The sequence below is a fragment of the Protopterus annectens genome, chromosome 11.part0 (genome assembly GCF_019279795.1).
Source record: "Protopterus annectens isolate FY-2018-M chromosome 11.part0, PAN1.0, whole genome shotgun sequence".
Classification (NCBI taxonomy): Eukaryota; Metazoa; Chordata; order Ceratodontiformes; family Protopteridae; genus Protopterus; species Protopterus annectens.
The window spans coordinates 720,923,069-720,950,839 of NC_056745.1; the positions used below are offsets into that span (position 1 = coordinate 720,923,069).

General features: G+C 39.1%; 1 protein-coding gene across 5 annotated transcripts in view; it reads right to left on the reverse strand.

Moving 5' to 3' along the window:
* The window catches only part of ADA2 (adenosine deaminase 2), an 823,901-nt gene that overhangs the window by 601,544 nt on the left and 194,586 nt on the right, over positions 1–27,771 (reverse strand). The gene's annotated exons all lie outside the window — the stretch shown is intronic.

The window sequence follows — 27,771 nt, forward strand, 5'->3', positions numbered from 1 at the left end:
GGTAAGTGGCACAGCAGTTAATAACAGCTGTCAGAGTAAGTTGTAGCCTAAGATATGCAATATGCATGCACATGGCAGATATAGAAAATGTATAGCTATGACTAGAGTAATTATCGATCATACTCTATATAGATCCATAGTTTCATAGATTATTACCAGGCTAATGACCCGGGTGAGGGGCCTTTCTAAGCATAGCCATGTTTCTCTGAAAGAATAATAATGTTCTGTATCCAAACAGGACATTGAGAGCCAAGCATTTATAAGCTATCTCTATCCATAAGGGACGTGGGTGCCAGGCCCAGTGTAAATGTCCTATTCCCCATCCACTGATCTAGGTTGCACAAACTCAGCTTCACATGGATGGAAGGCCTGTTCTACAGGAGGGGCAGTGTTTAGGACACATATCTGTCTCTCCAGCATGTTTTTTTTAAGTCACAGACAAAACAGACCTTGCATTTCTGGTACTCATTGACTTACGAAAATGTAGGAGATTCATAAGGGCAAGGTCAGCAGATGGCTTGTAGGACAGGTATAGATAACCCCTAAGCAATGTATAGGAAACTGAATAGAGAGAAAGGGAGTTAAGGCACACTGCATACGTTAGGTTTGTTACACCTTCTATTCTTTTTGTATAGAACCTTATAAGACCAACTCTCACCTGTGTGCATTGTGAAATTGTGAAATTGTATCTTGTTGCAATAGACGTGACAATGTAACTTCAACCAAAGAATTATGTTTTTGTATAACTTTTAAGATAGTTCTGCTGGTACTCCAGAGGGAGGCTTGGCTGTTGGTGAAATACAGATGTGGAGATCAGTCAGCCCAATATTTTGGTAAAAAAATAAATATTAAAAGGGCACATAAATATATGTGTATTTAAACTTCCTCTGTTTTCACTGATGTGCTTGTGTGTGAATCACAAATGTATGAGGAAAACATGAAGCTTCAGAAAGTACAGTTTTGTACCTACCATAAATGTAGATGTCCGATAGATATGCAACTGCAGTCCTGACATATGGGTTGTCCTGCCTCAGGCAGCCCTTTGGTTGGCCGGATTCCAAAGTCTGGGTCCGGCGTCGGCTGATGTCGCCTCCTCCCTGACGTCAGAGTGGCTGGGGTATAAAGGCATCAGCCGACGCCATCTTCTTCAGTGTTTCTTGCCCCAGATGCCAGGTGCCCTCCAAGGAAGGCTAAACTTTGTGAATGGATAAACAAAAAATTCAGACATGCACAACAGTAATAAACAGATACACCATAACAGATAACCCCAGCTTATAGGAAAGGGGGGAGGAATGGACCCAAGGGAAAAAACAGAGAGGTAGGAGGGAGGGAAAACCTGACTGCAGTTGCATATCTATCGGACATCTACATTTATGGTAGGTACAAAACTGTACTATGTCCTTCAAGAATGCAACTGCAGTCCTGACATATGGGTTGAATACCATAGCCAAGCTGGGGGTGGTAGGACTAAGCAAGAGATGGTGTAGCTAGAAGGCCCTGCAGGACTGCCGAAGCAAAGCCTGCACGGGATCTGGAGTATAATGACAGGTTGTAGTGTTTGGTAAATGTATGCACAGAGCTCCATGTAGCAGCCTCTAGAATATCCTTTGTGGCCACTCCTCTAAGAAAGGCTGTGGATGTGGCCATAGCTCTGGTGGAGTGTGGTCTAATATTAGCTGGCACACTCTTTCCATGGAAGGAGTAACAGAATCTGATGCAGTGTCCAATCCATTTTGAGATAGTTTGTTTGGTGACTGCTTTTCCTTACACTCCAGCAGCATAGGCTGCAAACAGTTGGTCAGACTTCCTGGTAGACTTTGTTCTGTCCAAGTAGTAGCATAGTTGTCTGTGAATGTCTAAAGTATGCAACAGCTTTTCCCCTTTGTTTTGAGGGTTAGGAAAGAAAGTAGGCAGGTGAATTGCTTGGTTTAGTGACACTCTGGATATCACCTTAGGCATGAAGGAAGGATTGGTTCTAAGTGAAACTCTGTCCTGATGAAAGATGAGAAAAGAAGGAACTGCCATGAGGGCCTGTATCTCCGAGACTCTTCTTGCTGAGGTGACTGCCAACAGGAAAACTGTTTTCCAAGAGAGAAATTGTATTTCTGAAGATGCTGCTGGTTCAAAAGGAGGAAGAGTTAATTTTTCCAAGACGTAATTGAGGTCCCATGCAGGAATTGGTTGTTTCCTTGGAGGTTTGATATTCTTTATACCCCTTAGAAACTGTCTTAGCAAGGGATGCGAAAACACAGGTGGATCACAGTTGTAATGTGCAGAGATAGCCGAAGCGTGGATTTTGATGGAAGAGTATGAAAGGCCAGTGTGAAACATTTCTGCCAAGTATTCTAATATCTGAGGTATGTTCATCAGTGATGCATCCTGTCCCTTGTTGACATTCCAGATGATGAATCTCTTCCATTTGGCCGAATAGGTTTTTCTGGTGGAAGGCCTGCGTGCCTCCAGCAAAATGTCCTGAACTGTTTTGGAGAGGGAGTCATGGGTTCCAGTCATGGAATTCTCCAAGCTGCCAGCTTTAAGGTTTGTAGGTTCTGATGAACTGTCTTGTAATTGTGTTGAGTCAGGAGCTGAGGCCATTGAGGCAAGAGCCACGGTTTGGAGTGAGTTATGCTCAGTAGCAGTGGATACCAGTGTTGCCTTGGCCAGTCTGGAGCTATCAAGATTCCTCTCAGTTGTTCTGCCTTGATCTTCATTAACACCTTGGTGAGTAAAGGTAGAGGAGGGAATGCATAAATTGTTAGGGCATTCCAGCTGAAGGAAAGAGCATCCGTTCTCCAGGCTAGAGGATGGTGTATCTTTGTGCAAAACCTTTCCAGATGATGATTGAGATGAGATGCAAAGAGGTCTATGTCTGGTCTTCCCCATGCAGATGTTATTTGTGAGAATATGCATGGGTGCAGCATCCATTCGTGTGGCTCCAAGAAATTTCTGCTCAACCTGTCTGCCAGAACATTGTCCTTGCCCGGAACAAACTGGGATTGCAAGTAGATGTTCAGATTCAGGGACTTTTCCCAAAGAGTCATTGTTAGTCTGCAGAGGGGATAGGAATGAGTGCCCCCTTGTTTGTTTATATACCACATGACAGTGGTGTTGTCTGTCCTTATTAGCAGATGACCTTGCTGAAGAGATTTTCCAAAGGCTTCAATTGCATGTATCACTGCCAACATCTCTTTTTGATTTATGTGCTGATGCATTTCCATGGGAGTCCATTGCCCTTGAATGCATCTGCCATCCATGTGCGCCCCCCATCCACAGTCTGAGGCATCTGTTGTAATAGTTTGACTTGTTGGAGGTTTGTTGAAAGGCATACCTTCGTTTAAGTGACTTGCTTGAGCCCACCACAAAAATTCACTTTGCAGGCATGGTATGAGTGGTATTATGTCTTCCAGGTTGTGGCTGTGTTGAGACCACAAGCTTTTTAGCTACCATTGCAGTTTTCTCATGTGAAGTCTTGCCAGAGGGATTAGAAGAATGCAAGATGCCATGAATCCCAAGGCCTGCAGGGTTTTCCTTGCGGTCAGGTGGGTTAGTTTTCCTAGGCTTTTGAAGTAATCTGTCAAATGCTCTTGTTTCTCCTCTGTGAGGAAGGCCATTTGTAGCTGTGTGTTCAGCTTTGCTCCTAGAAAGGTAATCTCTTGGGATGGCAGTAGCCTTGATTTTTGAATGTTGACTGTGTATCCCAAAGCCTGCAGCAATTGAATGACATAATCCAAGTGTTTTATCAAGGTTTGTTTGCTGTCTGCTTGTATGAGGCAGTCGTCCAGGTAAGGGTATATTTGAATCCCCTGGAGTCTGCAATGTGCCACTACTGATGCCAGGCATTTCGTGAATACTCTGGGTGCAGTAGATAAGCCAAACGGCAATGCTGAGAACAGATAGTGCTCTGTTCCTGCAAGAAATCTGAGGTATCTTCTGCAACTGTGTCTGATAGGGACATGCAGGTATGCCTCCTTGAGGTCCAGAGTAACCAGCCAAAACCCCTTGCCCAGCATGGGAAGAAGTTGCTGTAACGTCAGCATCTTGAATTTTGGCACCATGAGAAAAGTATTTAGAATGGACAAGTCCAAAATAGGCCTCCATTGCTTTTCTTTTCTTGGAACAAGGAACAGTCTTGAATAAAATCCCTGGCCTTGTTCCTGAGGAGGAACCTTCTCTATTGCTTTTATTTTTAACAGCTTTGAGACTTCTCTGAGTGCCTCTGCCCTTTGATTTTGTGGCAGGATTGGCATGCCTTGTCCTGTTGGTAAAGTATGGAAGTGGAATCTGTAGCCTCTGTGTATTATATCCAGAATCCATTTGTCCTTTGTTATAATGTGCCAGTTTGTTGAGAATAGAGATAATTTTCCGCCTAAAGGTGCTTCTCTTTGAGCCTTGGTAGGCGGAGTGGTAGGTAAGTCATTGTGATTGTCCCTGTGATGCAGGTGAAGTACCTGCGCCACTTCTTTGATTTTGAGGTTGCCACTGGCGTCCCCTGTAGGAGCCTCGGTATTGCCCTCTACCTCGTGCACGCCTGTTCTTTCCCCTATGAAACTTGTCTGAGTCTGGAAAGGACCAATTCTTTGAAGGCCAATTTCTGCTGAATCTGGGTGGCTGAACCTGGAGGAAATCTTTTACTGTCTGTACTGATTTTGCCTTCTCCTCAATAGACTTCAACACCTCCTGAGCATTAGCACCAAAAAGCTTCTGTTTATCCAGAGGTGCGTCCAGGAGCTTTACTTTAACATGATCTGGCAGAGGCTGCTCTTTCAACCAAGCATGTCTACGGATAACAGCCCCTGTCATGGCTGCCCTACATGAAGCCTCCAATGCATCATAACCACACTGAAGAAAATGGTTACTAACCTGCTGAGAATTATGAACCAAATCCTGCAATGCCTTTCTATCTATAGGCTCAGGAGAGGCTAGCTTTTTCTGCAAATCATCCAATAAAAAATCCTGGTACTTAAACATATGAAAAAGGCAGTTAAGTGACCTCATGGCAAGGGTGGTAGAGGTATAAACTTTTTTACCCCATCTCTCCAGGGACCTTGCTTTCCTGTCAGCTGGTAGTGGATTTTTGGCCGAGGAAGAAGCAACTCCTTTGGGGCCCTGTGAAATAGTTTCTAGATCCACATATTGGGCCTTAAAGAAATGCTTGTGAGTTTCAGGAACCCTGTAATATCTGTCTGGCTTGACAGGAGCAGGAGGGAGAGAATCAGGGGAAGCACTGGAGTCTGAAAATACATCATCCAGGACATCCAAAACTGGAGGGATAGCCAAAGGTCTATGCTGGGGTAACTTGAGGAAGGTACGGAGCCTTTTCCTAGAGTCAGAGAATTCCTGACCCTGCCACTTAAAATGTTCCCTCATGGAGTGGAGGACTTCACCAAAAGAAAAATCCTCAGGAGGAGAGGCAGAGGGAATAGATTCGTCAGCATCAGAGTCCTCATAGGCTTGGAAGGATTCTTCATGGGTATCTGAATGCTCTGAATCCCCAGAGGCTTCATCTGAAGAGAGGTTGTCTGCCTGCTCAGTTCTAGGCCTTTTTTCTGCAGGTGGCTGAGAACCTCTGTCTGGATGGGGCTGAGACCCCCTGATAAGAGAAATTAGGTCTGCAGCAAGAGACATGATCTGTCTATCAGAAGAAGGAGCCTGAGAGGTAGGCTTAGGATGGGCCTTGGCCTGGCTGGTGGCCTTATCACTTGCAAAGACCTTGATGGACATGGATACAGGAGGCCTAGCTGCCCCATGTGCAGGGGTAACCTTGTCCACAGGAATGGTGTCGGGTAGTTCAAGAACTTCGGTTTCTGGAGGAAAGTCAATGACCGGCACCGGTGTAGCCTCCGAGACCGAGGAGCGTGTTAATGCGGTGTCGTCAGCTTGGAGCAGTTGAATAATCGCTTCCGAAGGGACCGAAGCACTCGCAGAGGGCTTAGGTGTAGAATCGGTGGACGACGCGGGCCGAGGATGTCGGTCCCGGTCCTTACGTTTCTTGGTAGTTTGTGCTGTTGGTTGTTCCGACGGCATGTTGTAAGCAAAGGATTCGCCAAAAAAGTTTTCGGCAAATTCTGCCCGGCGCCTGAGAGTGCGCTTATTAAAGCAAGCACAGGCAGCACAGGCCGAGACGTCGTGGTCTGGGCCCAGGCAAGGGAGGCAGTAGGAATGGAAGTCCTTATGAGGTATTTGTTTACCACAAGACAAACAATTATTAACTTTCTCAGTTTGTTCTGACATCAGCTGAGGCAAGAAAAAATGTTCCCCAATGGGGTACTTAACTTTTTAGATGACTTCGGTAACTGAAAACACAGGAGCTGACCGACCGGCACTTGCAAACTGCTTCTGCTTCGGGCACCGCGCGGCAAGAAAGACTGAAGAAGATGGCGTCGGCTGATGCCTTTATACCCCAGCCGGTCTGACGTCGGGGAGGAGGCGACATCAGTCGACACCGGACCCAGACTTTGGAATCCGGCCGACCGAAGGGCTGCCTGAGGCAGGACAACCCATATGTCAGGACTGCAGTTGCATTCTTGAAGGACATCATGGGCAGTTCTTCTCAGCTGCTTCATAGTAGAGAAACTAGAGTGGTGATCGAGAGGGTCTGGGTTTGAATCCTAGCTGAAGGACATACTTCTTTACTGCTATGCTCTTAGACTTTGACCAGGTCTTGTGTCAATTTCTGACTAATATATGAGATTATATGAGGGCTAGTTAAGGGAGTTTGCTGATGTACTCTCTCCTTTCCCACACTTGAGAGATTACATGCATACATTCATACCTGTATCCCCCCCCCCCTTGTCTCTAAGTCTCTCTATATATGGAATGGCTGTAACAAGTCAAAACTTTGAAAGTAGACCCTTTTACTGTCAACCCATGTTGGTCAACATATGTCACTGGTCAACAGCTGTGTGAGATCGACAGTCACTGGGGTAGGGGATATGCCCTTTCCCCGGGAATTGTGGGATCTTGGAGGTAGTATCATACCTCTCAAATGTACATGTTCACAGGATATCCAGATTTTTGCCTCATATTTTGGGTTCATTTCTCACAAAATTGTGTCTTTTCTGGCAAATCATTGATGGTTGAAGTCAGAAAATAATGACAGACATTTGAGTTTCAGAATTCCTACCCTTCAGAAAATTCATGCTAATAAAACAACTCTTCTTCTATCAATTTTTTAAGTTTGTAAGAGCAATATTTAAAAAGTGTCCCTACTTTTGGGCCCTTGTCCCCCATTATTGATGGTTTTGTCCAAATTTCTTACTGTAAGAGGTTGAGAGGTATGGGTATGGGTTTGGTATTTACACATATTTATCCCATGCATCTGCTTTGGTAATTTTCATTGGTGGTTAAAGTGGTTGAATTATACTTCAGTTGAATTTCAACAGTTTGACCATAATATATCTCATCCTGTTTCTCCATAACTGTACGACCATTCAATTAGTATATTTAATTTCCAGGGGTATGCGTGTAAACGCAGCAAGTAAGGCTAAAGTTTTTAGTTGTTTTAGCTGATCACAAATGTATCATGTTTGTTTACATTTGCGATCACATCACTTAAATGTTTTTGAGCTGATGATAGTAATCAGAGATGAAGTTATACTTCGTATTCCTGTCATTCAAAGTTCATCGGTGATCAAAATAAATACATTCACACACACACATGCACATACACACACACACACACACACACACACACACACACACATATATATATAGATATATATATATATATATATATATATATATATATGTATGTATATACATTTTTATACATGTGTACACACACACACACACATATATATATATATATATATATATATATATATATATATATATATATATATATATATATATATATATATATATATATATATATATATAAAAGTAAGTGCTGTAATTGCTCAAAAGTACCTCCAGGTAGTCAGATGGATAATTCCACAATTTATTAAAAAACAATGATAATATGTGGGACTTCATCAGATATAAGGAAGTTGTGCAAATAACCTTTAAATATCTTATTTCCTTTACAATTAAGGAAAAATACCAATGACAATTCATTTCCACATTTTAAAATGCCCTACTTTCTCATGAACATTCATGAGTATTACATTCATTATTCAAGTTCTCCTAGATGTTCACAGATCTCCATCCTTATGTGTGTTTTATATAATATGCTTAATAGGAGATACTTGACATTAGGCTTTCATATTAAACTTTTCTACTCTTGAATGTATACATATACTGGTTAAAATATATAAAAACCTTAAAAACATCTTAAAATATGTTTCAGTTTTATAAACTTCTTAATTACCTATCTTGATGTGCAAATATAATTAATAATACGTATGTAATGTATATTAAATACTTAAATATTTAGATATTAACTAAGTGTGTATAATATAGGTATATAAATATATGGATATATAAATAAATAATTAAATATGAATAATAAATATAAAGTGCATACAGTATAAATTTAATATATAAAACATAAAACATAAAACATAATGTATGACTGATGAATTAGTGTTATAGAATTAAAGGGACATTGTGAAACTAACTAATAGGATTCCATGAATCTTTATTAAAAACTTCTTTGTAGAAAGAAAAAAGAAATAAGAAATAAGAATGACAATAACATTCCATTTATTTAATGATTCTGTGGTCTACTGCCCTCTAGTGTTAAAACCTAAGATATATTGGTTTAAATTTTGTTTGCTTTTAGTCTCAATATAGCTCCTATGGATATATAATCATTTAATCCAGGGCTTTTACTAGCATCTAAATGTACCTGCCACCATAACTCCCTACTTTCTAATGTATCCTCCCATGGGCCTCCCCTGGGATCCATTTGAATTTGTTCTAATACAAAAAACAAGTAGGTTGCACCTAAACAATTTTTGGTGTGTTTGTACAGTGCATTTGTTTCTCTTTCTTTTTTGATGTCATATCTTTTTAGTGGTCTTTCTGTCTTTCCAATATAGAAAGATTGACATTTTTGGCAGGTCGCTAAATATACAACTCTCTGAGTTTCACAGTTGTAGTGACTGAAGCTTTTTATTAACTTGTTTCTACTCTCCAAGTATATTTCTTCCTTGTTTATTATAAAGATGCACTGAGGGCATCTACCATACTGTTTCACCAAATTTTATTCTCTTTTTCTTCCCTGTTCTTTCTAACATATTCCTAATATTAGGAGGATTTTTATAAACAACTTTAGGTACTATCTTTCTGACTTCCTCAATATCAGTGTAAGTTAGGAATGTTTTCCATTCTCTATTAATTATTCCACCTATTTTCTTATTGAAGGAATTGTATTCTAATATTATTCTTCTTTGATAACTTTCACCTTCATTATCAATTTTTCTTATATTTTCTGTTCTTTCATTTCCTACATCATTAGTGGTATTTCGTTCTATACCTTTAATAGGGTGAAATCTTCCACTTCTACCTAGCTCAACTTCTTTCCTTATGTTTTTTATAAATTCAATAGGATAACCTTTTTCCAAAAACATATTTTCTAGTCTATCACATTCTTCATAAAAGTCCTCTTGTCTACTTGTCATCCTAGACCCCCTCACAAATTGTCCTTTTAAGATATTTTAGTTTCAAAATTACCTTTGTATTTATAAATCTCTACATCTAAGTAGTTTAACATTTAGTATTTAAATAATCCATGAATTATCCAGAACATAACCATATCATCCAGATATCTATGATATAATATCCATTTATCTTTATATTGTTTATAATATTCACCATTAAAGATTAGGTAGTTATTTCTCAAAATCACATCCATGAAGCTGACAGTAGCTATTTTTTCTTCTTGAGTCATAACATTATCTAAGAAAATACTTTATATATATATATATATATATATATATATATATATATACATATATATATATATATATGTATATATATATATATATATATATATATATATTAATTATATGTGTGTGCGTATGTGCCATATATATGACATATTATACATATGACACTCACTGAAAGATCATTTCTGGATTACGTTTGTGAGTGTTTATCAAGGTTAACATTTATCAGTTTAAAAATAGTCTTCTACAGCCTACCAGCTCAAATGGCTTTATATGGAAAAGAAGGAAACGGCTTCTGTGTTTAGTTGTAGAATGTTAAAGTACCGGCAGTACGGTTCTTGAACTGTGGGCCAGATTAAATCTGAACTCAGTGTTTGCCATTACCCATTCAATTTTTTGTTAGCACCATGCTAATTTGTGGACTATCTTTTCCTGTACCCTTCTTTGGGGAGAATATAAGATAGAGGCATGTGTATGCAGAAGCAAATAGCACAGTGCATTATGTGAAAGAGCATGACAAGCAGTGGTATGCACTGTAAGGGTGATTCAGAGGTACACATAGCACGACCTCAATAAATATCATATAATGACATGCAAATGACTGTCAGCTTGTAATCAGACTCACTGTGTATGCAAATGACAAAATCAAACATGGCAGTGCGATTCCAAAATGTATAGAATTAGTGAGATGAGGTATAGTGAACAGTTGTTTTGAATATCATCATTTTTAATCTACAGGTGTATTGTTCATGCTATGATGCTAGCAGTAACATCTCATGCAGCTGGTCAGCAGGTATTAGTGGTTGCCATGGAAGTCAGTGATCGCAAAGTTGGACAGTGTCACCAAGGGAGCCCGCAGGATTTTTTGCAGGGGGGTGCAAACCCAGAGCCCCACCCACATAGCTCTCCCCGCCCCCACCAACACAGCCCCGCCCAAGTCCACCCACCCCAAGCCCCGCCCACACAGCCATTCCAGAGTCCCATTACTTGGCTATTTCTCCCCATTTGCCATAGACACTGTTCAAATCTCTGTGTGCATACTGTTTTATGCTTTAGTTCTACAATGATTACAGGCAGTTGGATTTAATTTACAACTTTTATTTCAAACATTATCGCCCAAACACTGATAGACATTTACTAAACCTAAACAAAGCAATAGTCTTACAATGAAAACAGACTTGGCATTAAAGCTTCTCTACTTTTGAAACTCACATTCAATGAAACAGCATTGAAACCCACATTCAAAGAAAATGCATCTGGCCAGTGGCAGGTTATTTACCTTTGAACTGTTTTCAAGCAATAGGCTCCTTGCACACTGTTAGGGCCATGCAAAAGTTATTTGATTTACCTGATTGTATTAATTATAATATATAATTGAATTATATCCCTTGCATTATACAGCAACACTTGAGTGTGTTTTAAATTTATAGTTTTGAACATTTTTCCAGTAAGCAATGAAACAAAATATACAAACCAATAATGACAAACTGCCCAATTCAGAACATTTCAACCATAAAAGGCCACTCATTACAATCCACCAATATCAGTCAATACACACAATCTCTGATGAAGTAAAAGTAATCTGAATAATTCCACATTAAAGATATCTGAAACTAATGAAGAGGTTGTTGCTAGAAAACAATTGTATATTTCAGTGTTTAATCTACAAATTCAGTGCCTGCTGCCGTCAAAAATAAATTGCCTATGTGAAATTAAAAAAAAATGGTAAGCTGGTATATTGCAATAGAAAATGGATGGCAAGCTGAAAAACAGGTTCATAGTTATTAGGCATCTTATCCAAAGGAGGACATCCTCAGGACTGCAGCATACAAATGTACATGCTGTAGGAATAAAACCTCAAGCCTCTACATTAAGATGCAAGTATTCTACTTGTGGTGCTACTAACATAGCTTTAAAACTTTATACCACAATAGAGATACCATTTGCTAAACAAAATAGTTGCACATTGTAAATAGACTTGGCATGAGCAGCAGTAAACTTCACTTCCCTTAAACCTCACAGTTCCTTGAAAATGCACTTGAAAATAAATTCCACCTGCTAACTCTAACTTGGGCATTTCACTGTCTCTCTCTCTCTCACACACACAAACATACCACACCCCTCAAGGCCTCAACCTTAGTGCAAGAAATCTGGACAAAGCCTAAAATAAATAGGGACAGATTATAAATATGGCTTTCAAACTTAGAAAATTGCAAGAATAACAGGATTTGTGTTAGTATGCATTTTTCTAAATGATATGATGTCTAAAACTGAAATGTCTCTCATTATTTAGCAACTTCAATCCTTTTAGGAGGAATATGGGGCAAAAATCTGGACATTCTGCAAAAACCTGGACAGCCGAGGGGTATGCTACCTCCCTCTTACACACACACACACACACACACACACACACACACACACACACACACACACACACACATACAGACACACACACACACACCAAATAATTCTGGTCAAACTTGAATTAGTTCTGGGAAGGTTGCATTGAACAGCACCGTGCTTGATCTGAAGTGGGTGAAACACACACACACACACACACACACCCCAAATAATTCTGGTCAAACTTGAATTAGTTCTGGGAAGGTTGCATTGAACGGCACCGTGCTTGATCTGAAGTGGGTGAAATCCTGGTAGCCAGTGATAATAACTGATCTGCAGCTCAGCAATGTAGTGCATTAAAGCATTTTTAGCAGAGCATTGTTTCATCACTACCTATTGTGTTTGCACATAAGCTGCAGTTATTTCAAACATTTGCCTTTTTTGATTACTACAGAGTACATTTACCCACCAGAGCTATTGTGTTTTGACTTCAGTGTGGAGCTTACCTAGTTGTTGCAGGGCTTGGCTTTTAAGTAAGGTAGCAATGCTTACTTACCATATACCATTAAAGCCACCCAACTACAAGTGTACTAACACACAGACACTGCTATAAGACACTGGTCTCCAATAAAATGTAATGAGCTTCTGAAAATACTGTAAACCTGTCCTTTTATTACAAATACTGTCATACGCATTTCAATACCCAAGGCTTATACATTATCTAGTTATGTAAATATTCACTGCATGGCAACAACGAAAAGGCTTTCAATGCTGGTAATTCTTTAACAGTATGCTTACTAAAGCTTACTTGCATCTTACAATCTCCGACAAGCTTACCTGATGTTCATTAAACCATGGCTACTTAAACAGAGCAACAGGGCACTGTGACAGCATGCAGTTCCTGAATAATAAGAAGCATAAATCAACAGTATAAAAATCTGATAGAAAATCAGAACATTCTGCAAAATCAAGGACAGATGAAAAGCCACGGTCGTATTTGTGATCTACCTTGGATGGGGGAATACTCTGCACACTTACACTGCATAACTGCTCCTTGCCTTCCTTGGACACATCCAGAGCTACTACAATGGGGGTGCAATAAGTATGTCATAATTTGAATGTCTCTGGCTGACAGTGATGGCTCTGACACTCATACCTCTCAACTTCAGAGCAAGAAATCTGGGCAAAACCATACATAGAACTAGAAGTGGGACACAGGCCCAAAAATAAGGCCAATTTTTAAATATCGCTCTTATTAACTTAGATAATAGAACAGTAGTAGATCTTGCATTAGTATGAATTTTCTGAAGGGTATAAAATCTGAAACAATGTTTGCCATTATTTTCTAACTTCAATCTTTAATGATTTGCCACTAATTTGCCAGAAAACCACAATTTTATGAAAAACAGACCAAAATGTGATGCAAAAATATAAAGTTGACACACAATACAGCTGGGAACCTTTCAAAAAAGGGACACCTTTTTAATATTAACACTGTTAACTTGAGCAGCTAACAAAATAAGAGCATCTACATGCATTTCTGAAATAAAAGTAATCTATAACTCTGATCATTACAGTTATATATAATTGTAAACCCTCCACATTTTCTTCCAAAATTGCCATTTTGGAGGAGGGATTATTAGGGGAGAGCAACATTTTGAGCCAAAATTGGGGACAATTGAGAGGTTTGGATATTTCTAATCTACAAAGTGATTTGCACGTACCTCTCAACCTCTTAATGCAGGAAATCTGGACAAGGCCAAATATATTGGGGGAACATACAAACTACTAAAAATTGCTCTTGTATAAACTTAAGACAGTCTTGCATTAGCATGCATTTTTCTGAAGGTTATGACGTCTGAAACTCAATGTCTGTCATTTAGTGACTTCATTCCTAAATGATTTGCTAGAAAACCACAAATTGTATGAGGAACAAACCCTAGTTGGCCTAAGCCTATGGCCGGCTCTGCCAGTCAACAAAGGTTAGGAGCAGGAATGCAACCCAGATGATTATGCATCTCAGATATTAACAGATGCACAAGTTCATTATGTTGTAATAGAAAAAGAAACGCTTACATCAGAGTTTGGATGTCACAGTTCCATGAATGAATGCACAGGAAGCATGTTACTGTAGAGTCTGACCATAAACGTCTATAAAACATGCTCAGTAAATTTCTACACAAGTTGGCTGCCCAACTACACAGAATGTTGTGACATCACAGAGAGATTCAACTGCAGTACAAGCCAGGAAATCTCATATTCAGATACTCAGTGTATTTTAAGGAAAGCAAGGAATATTTGTTTGAGAAAGACTTTTAAGTGTTACTGTTGGTAACATAATTTTAGTAACTGCTGTAAAACTTAAAGGATCAAGAGCTGCTACCTGAAATCATCTAGAGATGCAACTTATCCATGATGTCATCATGACAGGATGGTCAGATGCTGTTATATCCATTGATAAAGTCAAATTTCTATTCACAGATGAAATGTCATGCATCCAAGAACTTGTGTTCAAAAGTGAGAACATGATCATACCCATTCAGCTGAGAAATATGATGTTTCTAAAGTTCATCTGGGTATGTCTAAGTGCAAGAGCATTGCTAGAGACACATTTGTAGGTGAATACTAGGCTAACTGCCCTGAAGGACCATTTTAAGCCTAATCAATAGGCCTGAGGACAGTGGTCTGATTCTGTCCTCTGTCATCTGTCCTCAATAGGCCTGAGGACAGAGTCAGACCTTGTGCCTTGTGTCTATCAGGTGAAGACCTTAACTATTATGCCAAACCCACATAACATCTTAGCTTAATGTGCACATGCAGTTAGAACATATGGTGCAAGATTGTGGTCTGTGTGCATATTTAGAAATCAAACTGATACTGAAACCTTTGGCTTATTCAAACAGCAGCAACATGGATTTAGGAAAGACACAACAACCACTACAGCTTTACTTTTCTTCATCAAGTCTATCACAGAGGCAGTAGATGAGGGTGAAGTAACTGCAGGCGCTTCATTAATCTTGTGAAAGCATTTGACTATATATGTCATCAGCTCTATGAACTTGCACCATATGGTCTGAGTAACTCAGTCAAGTCAGTTTTGTGGTGTCTAAAACAAAGAACCTTTTATGTAACTACTAACCAATATTAGTACCACCCTCTGCCATGAAACATATGGTTACCAACGTTCTCTCTTGGGTCACCTCCCATTTCCACTCCCTGTACATTTCCTCACTCTCTGCCTGACCTGTAATGTTAGAATGCCTTGAACAAAACAGTCTGAAGAAATCGATTTGGTAAACAAACCTACTCACTCACAATAAAGACTACAGTTCATATTTTCATGTTAGTACATAGTCACACTTATTGGCAGCAAACTGTTATAGTTATATGATATGATCATCTGGGCAATACCCGTGATCCCAACAGACTTATCAAAAGACCTGGCTCACCGACAGTACATACTACAACAAACAGCTTACAGGTCAATCTGAGTAAGAATAGATCTGTTCTATTTGGAACTCAAAGAGAGATTCACCGTTGTTTAAGACACCTGGTGGTTTAAGGTACCAACAGATAATACCACTGAAATTGTGCAGATTTGTAAATACATGGGAATTTGGCTGGAACATGCACTGACATTTTCAACTCACTTTCACAAAACTGTAAATAGAAAACTCACTCTCCTATCCATTTGCTATACAGTGATCAAGTCATTAACAGTGTAGGCTAAGATTTCCTTACAATGGGTATCCTAATCACAATACTAAAATGTACTCTGCCAGCAAACCTACAGACTGAAGCATTTATTTTTAAGTTACTATATCTGGATGACTGCTGAAGTTTAGACTGAAAAACTAAAGGCACACACAAGAACCATAAGCTCCTGCACATTTTCAACACAACTGAATGATCCATATCATTCCCTGACATGTACTTCGAGAACTGTGTTCTTTTCTGTCTTCCTTAGCTAACTCCAAACTCACCTCTATCTTCCTATGGAGTCAGGTCTTCCCTTTCTCACTCAACACTCCATACTTTGCCGCTACCTTTTGTACCATAAGCACTGGTATCTTATCTTTCTCAGGAGCCTACAAATCTAATAAATTTCAAAACATTGATATTTAGATCCTGTTCACAGTGTGCTAGGGATTCTGAAACACTTGTGTAGCACCCTGCTGACATGACAGTAGCTGCTAACACAGGAACCAGGTAGATCTGTTCCTCTTCTCAGTAAGTTAGCGATATAGTTGTGTGCTCTGATTTTAGATTTTACTCTGACACATATTTCTGAATATTCTTTTCAGTATAATTCTGTGCTTTGTACTATTTCCAGCTGAGCTTGGAAGTTTTGTAAATGAGTCCCTTATGTCCCAAGTTGTAACCCCAAAATTCAAATAAATAAAAATAATAAATAAAAAAAAATAAGTATTTAAACGATTAGTGTATAACCACATCTGCATGTTTTGCATAATTATTTTTTTTTATAAATGTTTTAAAAAGTAAAGAAATTCAGAAATGAAAGAAAAAGAAAGAAAGAAAGAAAGAAAGAAAGAAAGAAAGAAAGAAAGAAAGAAAGAAAGAAAAAAATTGATAAGTGACTGGCCTGATGCCATCACGCCCCCGTTTCATGGAATGGCAGACAAGGCTGACATTCTCGGCCAGCTGAACAAAGTATTTTATTGTCTTTATCAGTAAGAGTTGGGCAGAAACAGAAGGAGTACTGCATAATTTCACTCTACTACTGAAAAGTTAAATTAGAGGGCCCATCTGAGGGGATGTGTTTGCTAAGAGATAGTAACACACACACACACAGTCCCATCTTCCGTCCAACTACTCACTCTGAAAGTGTCCCATCTTCCGTCCATTTCAGTTTCCGCTCGCTCCTAAGTATCCGTCCATCCCACTTGCGAACCCGAAACCGTCCGTGTCCCACCTCCATCTTCAGTGAAGTCCGTCTCAGTTCCCGCTTGCGAACCCGAAACCGTCCGTGTAAGTTCCCGCTCGCAAACTTGAAAATATGAGCGCTGCGTGATGAGCGATGATGTCAGCACACCCGCAACTGGACTTCTTTCTTCTTAAAGAAGAACGCGCCCAAAAAAAAAAAAAAAACTTTTTTTAAAACTAGTCAGCCGATTCCAGGGGGGTGCAAGTGCACCCCCTTGCACCTGCCTGCGGGAGACCTTCTGCATCACATTAAAGTCCACCAGCAGCGAACAAATCATCTTCATGACTGAGATATTGTCAACAACTACTCTGTAATTAGAGACATCATATGGGACTTAGTAGACATGTTCGCTCTGTACTTGGAATCAAGAGGAAGGCATGGACTGCCAATCCCTCTCTAGACGAATGTTCTGTTTCTTTAACCATACTTGCTACAGGGACCTTTCTACATCCAACATAGGGCATGTTAGGAGTTCTGGAGGCAATGACCTCGAGAATCCTATGCCTGTTCCTTAACATGACACTACAGCAAGAGGATGGATGATGGAGGAGACAAACACCACTATGCAGACATTTTGTGACACAGCCTATTTCCCTGAAAGCCTACGAGGCCATTGACAGCACCCACATTACCATCAAAGCCCTACCTGCTCCACATAGCATCAGATATATATAAACTAAAAGAACTTCCACTCCATCAGCGCTGCCAGGTAGTATACAATGCAAAAGGTATACATATACACAATATACATATACACAATATACACATATATATATATATATATATATATATATATATATATATATATATGAGAGACAGATATATGCAATGTGTCTGTATGTCATCCAGACAGTTCCCACAATTCCCATATAAGGCACATGTGTGACCTATACCAGTGTTTTGTGTAAGGTGACTTTCCATAGGCTCATATAGTTTATACATACATGTACTACTACCCAAAGCGATCTTGATCATCTTGTCTCATGAAAGCAGATAGCACACGACTTGCAAGGGTTTCAATTGTTGTGTGTCACAGACGATGCAGTAAAATGCCTTGGACCCATGGCTGAAGACCCCCATCAGCTGTTCCCAGACCATGACAGTAATGGCATATAACACATATCATGGAACATGTGTTTGAACTGATGAAGACCCATTGTCATTGCTTGGATACATCTGGCTGTGCATTATAGTATGGCGCAGAGACCTGCAGTATGTAATTTGTGGTCTGGTGCATGTTTCAAACATGTTGCTATTTGGAGACATAATAGCACTGCCTGAATTACGTACAGCAACATACCAAATGGAGTCAGGTCAAGAGTCACTGAAAGAACTGGTTGTAGTGGGCCCACTGCAAACCAGAGGCAGGCACAATACATTATGGCACTGGCAAACAAGCAGAATCTGATCCACAATTATGAACCATGATAAGACAAACATTAAACACAACTGATACATGCCATAACACACCCAGGCTATGCAGTATAGTGTATTAACCAGCCACACTTTGCATTACACATGTCCAGACCCACACAGGCCAGAGGGGTGGGAAGGGCACAGTAATTTCCATTTGCATAGGTAGAGTGAAGCCCAGTGACAATGGACAGTGCTAGCATAGGTGAAAAGGTCATGGGTTATAGATATGGTAGCCACCTGCATGGCTTGGAGGATAGGGGAGTCAGGAATCCCATCTTTCAGTGATGGAGTGAAGCTTCCATGTGTGCAGTTCTGACAGGGTGCACCATGTTGACCTGCAGTGTCAGGACTGGAGGAATCATGTCCAAGGGATGGCTTTCCTTCAGAAATCTGTATAGCAATCTCATTGTGGTTCCACTCTAAGATTCCAGTAGAATACTGTCATTCATGACCTGGTGAATGGGCACAGGAAGGTGTTGTTCATGACATGGCTACAGAACAGCATGATGAACTTGGACTGTGGGGCCTTGATTAGCTTGTCCAGTGAGAGGTCCCTATATAAGGACCAGAAGAGCATTCTCATGATCATAGCAGTGTTCACACCTAGGGGCAGAGGCAGCTATGAATACAGTGATAAATAACACTGTCTGTGGAATGGTGCGTGCTATCTGCTTAAGCCTGGTATGTCACCCTGCAGTGTGTATCTGACCCCTATCATTGTCATGGCAGCCAGTTGCCCACATTCTATGACTGCACCAATTACATCCATCCTCCTTGCCTGCACCATCAAGCACCTGAGCTGTTACTTGAACTTGGGTTGCTGGGGCCATAGTCAGGGCTTCATCCCAATATGCCACTTGGTGCAAGCTCTGACACTGCCTGTTGTTTCCATGCACGTGTGGTTACTGTATTCATGAGGTTCATTACCATTATCAGTTTTCCTGTCTGCTGTCAGTTTGCCTACATGACAGTACACTCAGATATACACTTTAGTCTGATTCTCTGAGTTGCTCACTGTAAAGTGGTCTCCTGTAAAATACGGATTGCAGCTTTAATCGTGCTAAAATCGGGCTTTTAGAGTGGTTATTATGCCAGTAAGCTGATTTATCATGATTGTCTTTGAACTACATTAATAATGCTTTGCATTACCACTTGTAGCCCATGATATTTAGCCCATCCCTGCTTTTTTGTGGGCTGTGAGGTCACATAGGGTGTGCACCTGCATGAAGTTTGGCCTTTCTAACGTCACCTTGCATTTCACTACTACCTATGCTCATTGCACTACTGACCATTTGAATCAAGTTATCCTGCTGCCTGGCCTGCTTGTTCATAGGTTGGGAGGTCACATAGTATGTGCACACCTGTGAAGCCTGGCCACACTGCTTAGGTCCATAGGTAGGTTCATAGGTAGGTACTGGGCTATCGGCCCTGGGGCCTATACAAGCCCAGCCAAAAAGGTACCCTGGCTTTTGCCACCCAAGAAAATAATTTTCCTTTGCCACTGTCGAGCAAAGCCACAGAGGTGATCTCCAGGGTGAATTTCCTATTTCCCATCCAATCATCAAGATTTTCCTTGAAGAGTGCTAATGAGAAGCTTTGTTTGATATAGATAGGTAGTTTATTCCAGAGTATGGGAAGTCCCTGGGACAGGAATCTATCCCTCCGGCATGTTCTGTTTATTGTGGTGACAAAGTTTAGGTCCCTAGAGCATGTAGCTCAGAGGGATTGGGACTTCTTTAAGTAGAGCATGTCCAACAGCTCTGGGTTTGACATAACTTTGTATGTTAGGCAGAGATCACCTCTGAGTAGGCGATATGCAACGGAGTAAAGCTGGAGTTTTTTGAGACGGTCTGCGTAGGGCATCTGTTTGAGGCTGGTAATCCTCTTTGTGAGGTATTTCTGCGGCCTTTCCAGTTGTTGTAAATGTCTTGAGAGGTACATACCAAAAGGGGTGGTTGTACACTGCTACTTCTTCTGCTGCTATAGTGCATTGTGATAGTGACCTTATGTATCACACTACACTGAATTGGTTCTGTGTTCTTTTGCTGTCCATTGATGGACATCACATGGTATCTGCGTAGCTGCTCACCTTGGCAGCCATTTTATTTTCCTGGAACTGACCTACAGAATGTTTGTGGCCTCAGCATGCACAGACACTGGCATAGCTTCTGCCTAAAACAGCAGGAAATAAAAAATATTTTTACATCTGCATTGCAAGGACAATTGAGAATGTCTGCTGTGGGACCATGAAGACCCTCTTTATGAAATAATTGCCAGTAGAAACACTATGACCTGAGAAGACACCACCCAGACCTTCTTCATGTGTTGAAAGAAGAGCTTAAGGATATCTATCTATCTATCTATCTATATCTATATATATATATATATATATATATATATATATATATATATATATATATATACACACATAAAATAACCCACTGAATTATGTCAACACACCACCATGCTGATGGCTGATTGATCGACCACGTTTGATTAACATATGCAGATGATCAACACGTGATGGATCGACAATCCCTAAGTGGGGGGAATATTCCCTTTCCCTAGGGAATGTGCAATCTCAGATTTAGTACATATCAGTAGCAGAGGGTGTGAGGGGTGCAGGGGAGCTTGCCCCCCTGCAAAAAATGATGTTATTATTATTTTTTTTGGGGGGTGCATGCAGTGAGAATTTTCCTCGTGCATGTGCAGTTGACTGTCAACATTTCCACTGTTGACCTTTTGTGGTCAATGTTCTTGCCAATAAATATTGTGGTGTATGTCAATGTAATTCAGTAATTCCATACATATATATATAGAAAGAGAGAGAGAGAGAGGCAGAGTGAGCAATTGAGACAGAGAGAGAGAGAGAGAGAGAGACCTTTTTATTATAAGTATTCTGTTCTTGTATTGTCACTGTATATTAGACCAAGCACATGTAGCTGTCATTTTCTTTTACTGTCAGGGATATGCTATGTTCATTACTGTTTGTTATATATTTCCAGTGCAATAGCAGGCAAACACTTCCCTTCACTAAATGAATGACCATGCAGAAGCATACATAATGTTTCTCTGCCAGCATCTTCCAAAGAATAAACAAAGAGACAATGCTTTGTTTAATTATAAAATGACAAAAAAAAAAGAATGACTGGGACATGAGTACAAGAATACCAGAGCAGTTTTCCTACAAAGAAACTATTCAGATGATATTAAACCTTAAACATTTTTGGAGAATGAAAAAAAACAGCAAAGTAGTACATCATCTGCCCCTTCAAAAACTCTGCTACATACTGATAACCAGATCTGTAGTCTAGCCTCAAATTGCTATGGCCTACTCAGATATTCTTTTCTATCTTCATCAGTCCACTTACACACAGAATACCCATCATTTACCTATCTCATTACACCAAACTAACTTTTAGTCACCCACTTTCTCCCTTAAGCCCATCTCTATTCAGATCTGCAAGAAAATGCTCAAACTCATCCATTCCTTTGGTCAGTGTGATGACAGAAAGTACTGCCAGCCATGCCAGGAGAAGTGGGGCAGTGGATGTATAACTTATGCCAGCACAGCTAGCTGGAATTATATAAATAATTATATGTCATTTGTATATCAAGCTGATTTGTACAGATGCTTGTTCTGAAAATGTATTTATGAGGTTTGATTGTGTTAAAATGTATCAACAGTGTGCCCTGCTGGAAGAAAAAGAAATGCAAATGTATTATTGTAACTGAATTAAATGTATACATTGTAACAGCATATACAGGAAAGGAAGAGGTTAATTCACCTGACATTGGAATTGAAATTAAATTATTTTATGGGTTAAGCCATAAAAATTAAATTATTTATGGGTTGAGCCATAAATATGTTATCCCACAGTTCTGAAGGGAGCCACAGATGCAATGTCTGTACGAAACAATAGGTTGTAGCTTCTGTAGGAAGAGTGAAATGGTTTTATGGTTTTATGACTTCCAGCAGCTGCAACACATTTGAGCAATGCTCTATCTGTGTGTATGGTAACATGTAGGTGCTAAACCCTGATATCTTCTGGCAGTGGAGGTTGCATGGCAACCAAAAGTCAGATAACCAGATATATGTGATGTCATTCTGTACTGAAATAATGTTTTAATATTAGAGGAGACTGAAGTCTCTGCAGCATTCTGTATTCTGTCTTGGATCTGACAACAAGAACCACTCACCCATCTTGCCTTGCTCTATTCAGGATGAATGAGCAGTAATTCTTTTAGTCAATCAGGAATAGATAGGGAGATTAGCTAAATACTGTTTTCCTATAACTGTTTGAAACTTTCCATCTGTGTTATTTTTAATATGTATAGTGCCTGAAACTCTGGTATTTACTGTAAATAGATATTTAGTATTTTCATGTTCTTTTATTATTTATTATTAAGTATATTTAAACTTCTCATTGTGGCTGATCCTTTTAGGAAAAATATTTAAGTTTTGAGAGTATTTGCATATATTTATTTTGTGATAACTCTGGCCACTGCTGAAACCTTGCTGTTTAGTCAACTTTACCATTTATATCAATATTAATTTCACTCACTATAATTGGATACCCTTTTAAGAGCCTTATAGTAACTGACTGGTAGCAGTGAGTCTACCTTATAGTCTGAGCAAAGTTGATAGAGCGGATAATCTGTGCCAGCCTTTCCCAGGTGTGTGTGTGTGTGTGTGTGTGTGTGTGTGTGTGTGTGTGTGTGTGTGTGTGTGTGTGTGTGTGTGTGTGTGTCCTGGAGGGAGACAGAAAGAAACATCAAACCCTGTGAGTGTGTGCCCTGTGTGCTCTTGAGGGAAATTGTGTGTGATGCACAGAGGTCTGCATCTGGAAATACTGAGTGTATCCATTTGTATTCCAAGTGAACATCCCTCTCCAGTGTCAGTGGTGAGGATTCAGGCTCCTTGATTATGGCCCAGCGTGGAGACATCACAGCCACCAAAGATCAAGTTCCTAAAAGCATGTGACACATTCATTACTATTATTTTCATCAGAGATGTTCCCTGAACTCTGCAAATCGGTCAGTTTCATTGTCATCCCAAAAAGCTCCTATAGTGTGACTGTCAATAACTTCATATCCAAGTACTCTAGTAGTTCTCAGAAAAACTTTGGAAAAGGTGGTGTCCGTACAATTCCTAGATTACCTTAACTCAAACTCCTTGCTGTTAACACCCACAGTACTTTCAGATAATGCCATTACACTATTAGCCCATTTCTTACCCATACTATTGCAATATATACCCTGATGGAGGAAGGCTCACTAACAGATTTAATATCTGTGGTCTTTAGTAAAGCTTTTAATTTAGTATCCCAGCCTCTCCTACGAAATTTAATCACATTGATTCCACAGTTCTTTACTAAAATGGCTACACAGTTAACTTGCAAGCTACCCAGCTAGTGTCCTTGTTCATGCCAATATATTCAACTTCCTTTGTCTTCCTTTGAGGAATGCCACAGGAATCCATTTTGGACCACTTGCTTTTCACTCTGTTTCTGAATAAAGGATTTGCTATACATCCCCAGGAGAACTTTGTTTGTTATGATGATATAGTTCTAACAAGATGTGGACCTTCTGCAAATTGTATGAAAACTAATATCAAGAATGACACATCTGCTCTTTCAAATTGGTTTGAAGATAAATAACTTAGTATGAACAGAACCACAGTACTCGAATATCATAACACTCTCATAACTGGAGCATTATTGCTTCCAGGGGCATGCACTTATAAACAGTTCAGTCTATATATAATATAATGTATCCTCCTAGATGCCTCTGTCTCCTTTGATATTTAAAAAAGTGCACACAAGGGAAATCAGGGAGCTACAAAGCCACATCAATTCTTTTTAGAACTTCTTTCACTCTTGGCATAGGTGTTAGTATGCCTGCCCTGGTGCAATGCTGTCCCTTACTAAGCCTGAACAAATCACACAAGTCAAAAGACCAAATTGTTTTTAATAATCTGTCATTTTTTGACTCAAACACCTGAAAGAGAACATTATTGAATAATATCTGCTAAAGCCACCTGACTTCCATTTCAGCAAAGGGCTACCTATATCCATTATCTTAGACATTGCCTTTGACTTAAAGCATATAGTCACTAACTCCCAAGACCCCAGTTCTGTACTGCTGCCCAAGCTTATGTTCACATCAGGATGTAAAAGTTTCTCTTTCCATGGCCTAACTGCATGAAACTCTAAACCCCCTCAGCACATGTAACATCCTAGCTTTATAAGCTATCAAATCAGCAAACTGTATGTACCACTGTTGCGCTGCAGTGATTACTGTAGCATAACCTGAAACATCCTCTAAATTCCTGTCCCACACACTATTCTTTTGATTATTTTAACTAACTCCAAGGCCTATATTTCTAAGATCTGTAAAATTTCATTAACAGGAAGATGTGCTTACTTTGTCATAGGCATAATTAGCAGAACTATTGAATTTTTAGCACATAACAACTACACCCCTGCCACAAGGCAGCTGTGTAATCAATTTCTTAAAAAATTCACCTGAATAAAGTAAGTAGACAACACTTAGTGTACTCAGCAAATGTTTGTGACATAGCATGACTGTTCATAGCCTCTGAAGTAGGAAACACGGATTTTTTGGCTAAAGATTGCAAAGTTATACCTTACTGGGTACTGGGGATGTCTGATCATCCAGAATGCATGCACAATCACTAGGCAAAGCAAAATTAGAAGGAAAGATGTGAGATATTTCAGGCAGGTACCACTCAAGTATCGGGTATTTTCTGTCATGCACTTAGTCGATTAGAACTAATTACCTTTTATCATGACCCCATCAGATATATGTCTATGAGATGGGATATCATGAAAAATATTAAGCACAAGATATCAGTGTGCAATAGCCAAGCCTTCCTGAAACTATAGATTGACAGAGAGATTGAGGTCAGGAAAGAGATTAGACTGTTTCTGGGCTTCCTGCCATACACAGCACCACAAACAGAGGTGTCTGCTTATAAAAATCATCTCACTAATATGTAATTAAACAAGAGAGCAAATGTAACTGCAGAGTTCAGACAGGCACACAGATACCTACATAAATCATCAGAAACAGTCTCATGACCTGAACATAGGTATTTGTATATCACATACTGCTCTAGATTATCCCATTACTGAAATAACTGCCCACCAACCAAATGAGTTTTAAATCAAAATATATGCCGTGTTCAAAACGTCAAGAAACAAGAACATCATACAGAGCAGAATAATATTTGCATTTTTGTCTTTTTACTTTTTAACTCTATGGATATTTTAAGGAAGCAATTAGTGGCCCATCAATTTCTGCAACACAAACCCTCTGGGGCAAATGCAAAGGCTTTTCAGGACAAACACAAATATTTAGACCAGCATGGAGAAAAGAGCAAATTAGCCGATATGGTAACATCATCTATTTTGATAAAAATCATTCAAGTGGCCTTCTGAAAATATGAATACCTTTCTTTATACTTAAATTGTTCAAAAATGAAAGAAAGTAAGAAAGAAAGAAAAAAGGTCTAAAGTGCACCCTGCTCTATCTTGCTAGGAAGCTCTCGTTCAATTGGCAGGAAGAACTTCTGTGAAGATACGAAGAAGCCTAAAACAGAAGAAGCTGGTAGCTGATAGTGAACTATTGTGTACGCAAGCAATCTGATAGACTCCATTGGCAGGCTGTGGGACATCCAGGCAAAACAGAATTGTGAAAAAGATAAAACAACTTTAAAGTAAAATAAAGAGCTAAGAGTTAAATACCGAAAGAGCTTTGCAGACTCCAGGGACCATATTTACATTTTCTCTGCTTTGTGATACTGACCAGACTTGAACCTTTTGCAGACAAAAAGACCCTGAAATATGAATGTTTAACTGATAGTTACTTAATTACCTTAATTATTCACCTTGCTTACTTGACTTTATTCTTGTTCTTATATTTATAGTTCATTGTGAGTAATTGATGATGGGGTGAATGATGCATGTCCTTGATGTGCCCATTAACTGAGCAAGTCTTGTCAATGCATGAGTTCCAATCTATTTACTAAATTAGGGTCTTACATTATTATCAAATATATATATATATATATATATATATATATATATATATATATATATATATATACATACACCTCTTCCCACTTATGTAGATAACAGCTGGCTTTCAGTATTTAGTCTAAGGGTGATGGAGAGACAAAGAGTTTAACAATGTAATTTCCCTGCAGGTACAATCTGTATCAGTTTTGATCCTGTTTCTATTAGCTTCTGGTTGCCTATTCCCTGTTTAATTATAATGTTACTGATGTCTGTTATGCTGACTGTACTTAGACTGCATTATTAAAATAGACTTTTCTGTTTTTAAGTCTTTATTCAAATGCATACTTTAAAGATAGTTAAGCTGGGTGACAAGCTTGTATTTAAAAGACGAAGAGTACTGATTTTGGGGACATTTCTCAAACAGAAAGTTGTTCTGCCTATGTATTAGATATCATTAGCAAACATTCTCCATAAAAGCATTTGTTTATATACATAAACGCGCATGTGTGTGTATATAAATCTAGATACACACACACACACACACACACACACACACACACACACACACACACACACACACACACACACACACAGACACACTACAAACGAGAACAGTTTCCAGAACCAACTTTTAGGTTTCAGTTTATATGTGGAAGTTTATTTACAAGGAAAACTCAAAATGGTGGAGGGTAACACAAACTAAACATATTCATGCACTGTTAGTTTATTTTCCAAAGTTCAGTTCAATAGCTTCAGTATTTTAGAGTATACAGTGCTTTTTCTGAGTTCAGAAATAAAAACATGATTTAGAGACAGTACCATAGCTTGGGTGACACAGGGCTAATTCCATCAGTTTGTCTTTACGTAATGGGTGGTGCAGGGCTAATTCCATTCGAGCATTTCTGTTAATTTTGTGAAATTGTTGTAATAGTACAGTAAAGATTAGGGTGACAACTATTAGACAAAATGTTAATTCTTTGTTTTAGTTGGTTTCATTTTACTTAGTTTATTGTTTTATCCTAAGGCATGATTTGCTCATTTACTGATAATGCTGCTTTCCAATTAACTATTTGCAGTTTATATTTAAATAATATATTCGTTTATTTATTTATATTTTAATTTCCTGTTTTATCTGTTTAATTAATTTTTAATAGTTTTAAATTTCATTCTTAAAGAGCTGACTTGTTGATTGGGGTTG